This window comes from Coregonus lavaretus, assembly GCF_964263955.1.
Source record: "Coregonus lavaretus genome assembly, chromosome: 38".
Taxonomy (NCBI): domain Eukaryota; kingdom Metazoa; phylum Chordata; class Actinopteri; order Salmoniformes; family Salmonidae; genus Coregonus; species Coregonus lavaretus.
Window position 1 is genome coordinate 29,373,953 of NC_140025.1, and position 5,971 is coordinate 29,379,923.

Below are 5,971 nucleotides of genomic sequence, written 5' to 3' on the forward strand. Positions count from 1 at the left end.
GTTTTACTTTATTTAAACCTACAAAGTTGTTTGTTCATCATCCTCCTGATTGACTAGAATATATTCAGGGCCGGCTATAGCCTTTGGTGGCCCTAAGTGAGATTTGTTTGGTGGGGCCATCCACCAAGCGGGCAAAAACATTTAATGGCCTCTCTCTTGATGCCTGAGAGAAAAATGTAAGATATAATGTTAATTTCCTGCAATTCTACACTTGCCATGGGGCTGAGAGAAAATATTGCTATTTTATAAGACCTTTCTTGCAAATCTACTGATTTTGCCATGGGGTAGAGAGACATTTTTGCAGTTTTAAAGCACGTTTTCTGCAGTTCTACTAATCTTGCCATGGTGCAGAAAGAACATTTGGCCATTTTATATAATAATATGCCACTTAGCAGACGCTTTTATCCAAAGCGACTTACAGTCATGCGTGCATACATTTTTGTGTATGGGTGGTCCCGGGGATCGAACCCACTACCCTGGCGTTACAAGTGCCGTGCTCTACCAGCTGAGCTACAGAGGACCAAAGGTTTGTAGAGACATTTTTGTAGTTTTAAAGCACGTTTTCTGCAGTTCTATACATTTTGGCATGGGGTGGAGACAACGATTGTATAAAAGATTTAATGCAGATTTGAGCATATATTCTTTTTTAGTAATCTGGTATTTGACGTTTATTACAATACAGAAACATACAGATTAAGTTGAAACCATGATCAATCGTAATGTGCAACATGAGTTTTTGGGGCAGCCATGTAATAATCAGCATTTGGTCCAAGTAGATTTTGTGAAGGCATTGTTATTGTTGGGAGTGAATCAGTTGTTTCAGTTATTCAGGTGTGTTCGGAGAGATGCATTTGTGACAGGGAGCTCACAAGGTTTTGATTTATTTTGATTTATTAGGATCCCCATTAGCCGACGCCAATGGCGACATCTAGTCTTACTGGGATCTGACAAATAATGAAAAAAACTTTACAATTGACATACATTTAAAAACATTAACATGCAGTGTGTGTGCATCTATCAGTTACACATACACGTCAGTACATACATACAACAAGTAGGTCACATGGGGGATAGGCGTTATGCCGTGAGGTGTTACTTGATTTGTTTTTTGAAACCATGTTTGCTGTTCACTTGCACTATATAAAATGGAAGGGAGTTCCATGAACTCATGGCTCTGTATAATACTGTATGTTTCCTTGAGTTTGTTCTGGACCTGGGGACTGTGAAAGACCCCTGGTGGCATGTCTGGTGGGGTAAGTGTGTGTCAGTGCTGTGTATAAGTTGACTATGCAAACAATTAGAAATGTTCAGCACATTAATGTTTCTTCTAAAAAGAAGAAGTGACTCAGTCAGTCTTTCCTCAACTCTAAGCCAAGAGAGACTGGCATGCATGCTATAAATAATAGCCCTCTGATTACAATGAAGAGCAAGACGTGCCGCCCTGTCCTGGGCCAGCTGCAGCTTAACTAGGTATTTCTTTGCAGCACTTGACCATATGACTGGACAATATTAAAGATAAGATAAAACTAGAGCCTGCAGGACTTGCTTTGTGGAGTGTGGTGTGTGGTGTCAAAAAAGCAGAGCATCTCTTTATTACTGACAGACCTCTCCCCATCTCTACAACCATTGAATCTATATGTTATGACCATGACCGTTTACAATCTAAGGTAACACCAAGTAATTTAGTCTCCTCAACTTGTTCAACAGCCAATCCATTTATTACCAGATTCAGCTGAGGTCTAGAACTTAGGGAATGATTTGTACCAAATACAATGCTCTTAGTTTTAGAGATGTTGGTGGGGCAACACAATGCCCATTTATGTGGCAATTATATTTTTATAAATACTTCTGGTGAGTTGTTTTCATAATTTCAGCTCTTGATTAGTTGTGAACGATTGCAGAAGGATTTGATTGTACCAAAACTATTTGTGGTGAGATTGTGTGAGTATACAGTGCAGTATGTTCTGAATTTCACAAATCATAGGATGGAGTTTCATTCTGAACTTATAGAGTGGATGTCAAGTCACCAAGTTCTCTTTCAACATGTCAGTCATCTTTGTCGTCAATGTCGTATGCTGTACCAATTATGGTTTCTCCAAAACCAAAATCGTATCCCAAAAACATTATACTCTTATTATTAATATTTTGATTTAGCGGTATACGCCCATACCATTCTGTTGTTGGGCTATGCCCACACCATTCCAACACAGAAAATGTGCCTTTTAATATACTTATAATTTTTGGGAAGGTAAACTATTTCACTCATAAGTAATTATAGGTCATATTTCATAGATATCTGGAAACACTGGACAGATACTTTAAGATGCACTGCAGAGAGAGTATTCAGATGTTAACAGACCTCTACAGCATCCCATGGGAGAGCATACTTCACCCTATTGAGGAGTACACTCTGACAATTAATAACAAAGTGATCATTTTATACAGTTCATGAATTTAAAAAACCCTGTGTGTCATCATTGGGTGTGTGCTCACATATGCATACGTCTGGGTGTCAGTGGAAAAAGAACCTTGGTTTTAGAATTGCCTTGGGATATCTAACTGACAAAAATACAATTATTGATCACAGTCATGTATAAAACATTACATTATGCATTACAATAAATTATAATTGATACATAAAGTGCATCCAGGGATGTATAGTGTATATCCATGTCCTGCTCGATTGGATTTCAGCATTAATTGGAGAGAGGTTACTTTATTTTCAGTTGAGGGGAGGATAGGACACACCTGAGCACACCCTTTTCTACAAGGTGACTCAAAACCAAAGTTTCATCATAATGATGTCATCAAGGCTGTTCTTTAAACTATAAAAGCTGTAGCAATTCAGGATCTTAGGAGAAGTTTGGAAGGACACCGTTGGAAGAATATACTTACTCAGGTGTAGCATCACAATTGAAGAGCAGTGTTGAACTGCCAGCACTTTTTAGGAGTGAACTGAAAAACCTACATCCAAAACCTCCATTTTTTGGGGTAAGTGTGTTTTTAATTTATCGTGTAACAAATTATATTTTGAAGATTTGTTTAATGAAACAATAGTTTAACCAGAGATTAATACCAAGACAAAGCACTCATGGATGACTTCGTTTGAAAAGTGAAAATCATAGATCCTCCAAAAATAGTGAAGGGCAGTTACTATAGTAATCTCCTATATTTAATTTGTCATTGTCATTCTGTTTGTCATTATTTGTATTTTACCTTATGTATGATATTGTCCTATATAATGACTTCACCCTTACTCTGTGATTATAGAATAATAAGAAAACTATTTGAAGATGAATGCAACAATTATCACAGTCCTTCTTCTGATAATAGGTAAGTTGATCCACTAGTCTTTAGATTGTAAATCATTTGAAATTGCAAAAATATATTCTAAAATTGATGCTTTAATTTACAACAGCATCAGGGAATTCCCAAAGCACAACAACCAATGCCCCCACAACAACCACAGCTGTTGCCATGACAACCACAGCTGAACCAAATACAACCACAGCTGCTGCCACAACAACCACAGCTGCTCTAACTACAACCACAGTAGCCGCCACCACAACTACAGCTGCAGCCACAACAACCACAGTTGTGCCAACTACAACCACATCTGCTGCCACCACAACTACAGCTGCCGTAACTACCACCGTTTATTCCACAACAACCACAGCTGCTGCCACGTCAACCACAGCTGCTGTAACGTCAACTACAGCTGCTGCCATGCCACCAACAGCTGCTGCCACAATAACCACAGCTTCTCCAACTACAACCACAGCTGCTCTAACTACAACAAAATCTGCAGCCCCGTCAATCACAGCTGCTCCAACTACAACCACAGCAGCCTCCACGACAACCACAGCTGCTCCAACTACAACCACAGCTGCAACCACAAACCCAACAGCTTCTGCCACGACAACAACAGATGCTCCAACTACAACCACAGCAGCATCCACCACCACAACTACAGCTGCTGCCCCCACAACCACAGCTGCTCCAACAACAACCACAGCTGCTGCTACGACAACCACAGCTGCTCCAACTCCAACTACAGCTGTTCCTAAAAAAGCCACAGCTGCCAGCACAACATCCATTGTTGCTGCAGCAACAACCACAGCTGCTGCCTCCAGTGGAATATGCTTCAAGACAAGTCTTCTCACAATCTGCCTGGCTGTGATGTCATATCTGCTTCACTCATACTGGTAGACTAATCATCATCTTGATAGCATACCTCAGCATACACAAACAAAATAATTTTCAATTTTTTTTATAAACCAGGTGATTCGAGCCCTGAATGCTGTTTGGCTGAAAGCCATAGTATATCACACCGTTAACCATGGGTATGACAAAAAACTGCCTTTTACTGGTCTAATTGCGTTGGTAATCAGTTTATAAAAGCAATAAGACACCTCAGGGTTTGTGGTATACGGCCAATATACCATGGCTAAGAGCTGTATCCAGGCACTCCGTGTGCCTAAGAACCATATATTGGCCATATACCACACCTCCTTGGGCCTTATTGCTCATGAAAATAATATTTTCTGCTGCTATGCTGTCCCCTTAACCCTTAAGTAATCATCCTTCTAGTCACAGTAATAACTTATTTATTAATTTATTTTGTATTCATTATATCGCAACATTGTATTTAGTGCTATTATGCACCTCACATTAATTCAGTATTAAACAAAAATTATTTGAATACTTTGAATAATTTTTTGAAAATATTTAGGGATTATGTATTTATTTTCTGTATTGGATTTACAATGTATTTGATGTATAAAAAATGTACTGTATGCCAATTGAAGTGACATTATTATAACACATGATTCAGTTCACTAGCAGACTTAGCTGTATGACATGAAATGTGGAATATTATTTTTATTCAGAGCCCTTTACTTTTTCCACATTTTCTTACGTTACAGCCTTATTCTAAAATTGTTTATTTTTTGAATTTCCTCATCAATCTACACACAATACCCAATAATGGAAAAGAGAAAACAAGTATTTATTTAGCAAATGTATTAAAAATAAAAAACAGAAATACCTTATTTACATAAGTATTCAGACCCATTGCTGTGAGACTCGAAATTGAGCTCAAGTGCATCTGGATTCCATTGATAATCCTTGAGATGTTTCTACAACTTGATTGGAGTCCACCTGTGGTAAATTCAATTGATTGGACATGATTTGGAAAGGAACACACCTGTCTATATAAGGCCCCACAGTTGACAGTGCATGTCAGAGCAAAAGCCATGAGATCGAAGGAAATGTCCGTAGAGCTCTGAGACAAAATTGTGTCGAGGCACAGATCTGGGGAAGGGTACCAACAAATTTCTGTAGCATTGAAGGTCCCCAAGAACACAGTGGCCTCCATCATTCTTAAATGGAAGAAGTTTGGAACCACCAAGACTCTCCCTAGAGTTGGCTGCCCGGACAAACTGAGAAATCAGGGGAGAAGGGCCTTGGTCTGGGAGGTGACCAAGAACCCAATGGTCACTCTGACAGAGCTCCAGAGTTCCTCTGTGGAGATGGATAACCTTCCAGAAGGACAGCCATCTCTGCAGCACTCTACCAAATCAGGCCTTTATGGTAGATTGGCCAGACGGAAGCCACTCCTCAGTAAAAGGCACATGACAGCCCGCTTGGAGTTTGCCAAGAGGCACCTAAAGGACTTAGACCATGATAAACAAGATTCTCTGGTATGATGAAACAAGATTGAACTCTTTGGCCTGAATACAAGCGTCACGTCTGGAGGAAACCTGGCCCCGTCCCTACGGTGAAGCATGGTGGTGGCAGCATTTACATTTTAGCAGACGCTCTTATCCAGAGCGACTTACAGTTAGTGAGTACATACATTATTTTATTTTTCATACTGGCCCCCCATGGGAATTGAACCCACAACCCTGGCGTTGCAAACGCCATGCTCTACCAACTGAGCTACATCCCTGCCGGCCATTCCCCTCCCCTA

At 39.8% G+C, this 5,971-nt stretch overlaps 1 long non-coding RNA gene across 1 annotated transcript; it reads left to right on the plus strand.

Annotated features, from left to right (window-relative positions):
* The first annotated feature begins 2,848 nt into the window (after window positions 1-2,848).
* Window positions 2,849-5,054, plus strand: LOC311112174. The gene is made up of 3 exons (XR_014610842.1): window positions 2,849-2,991; window positions 3,271-3,333; window positions 3,419-5,054. It is a non-coding gene; the product is annotated as an uncharacterized lncRNA (long non-coding RNA).
* Window positions 5,055-5,971: the final 917 nt, after the last annotated feature.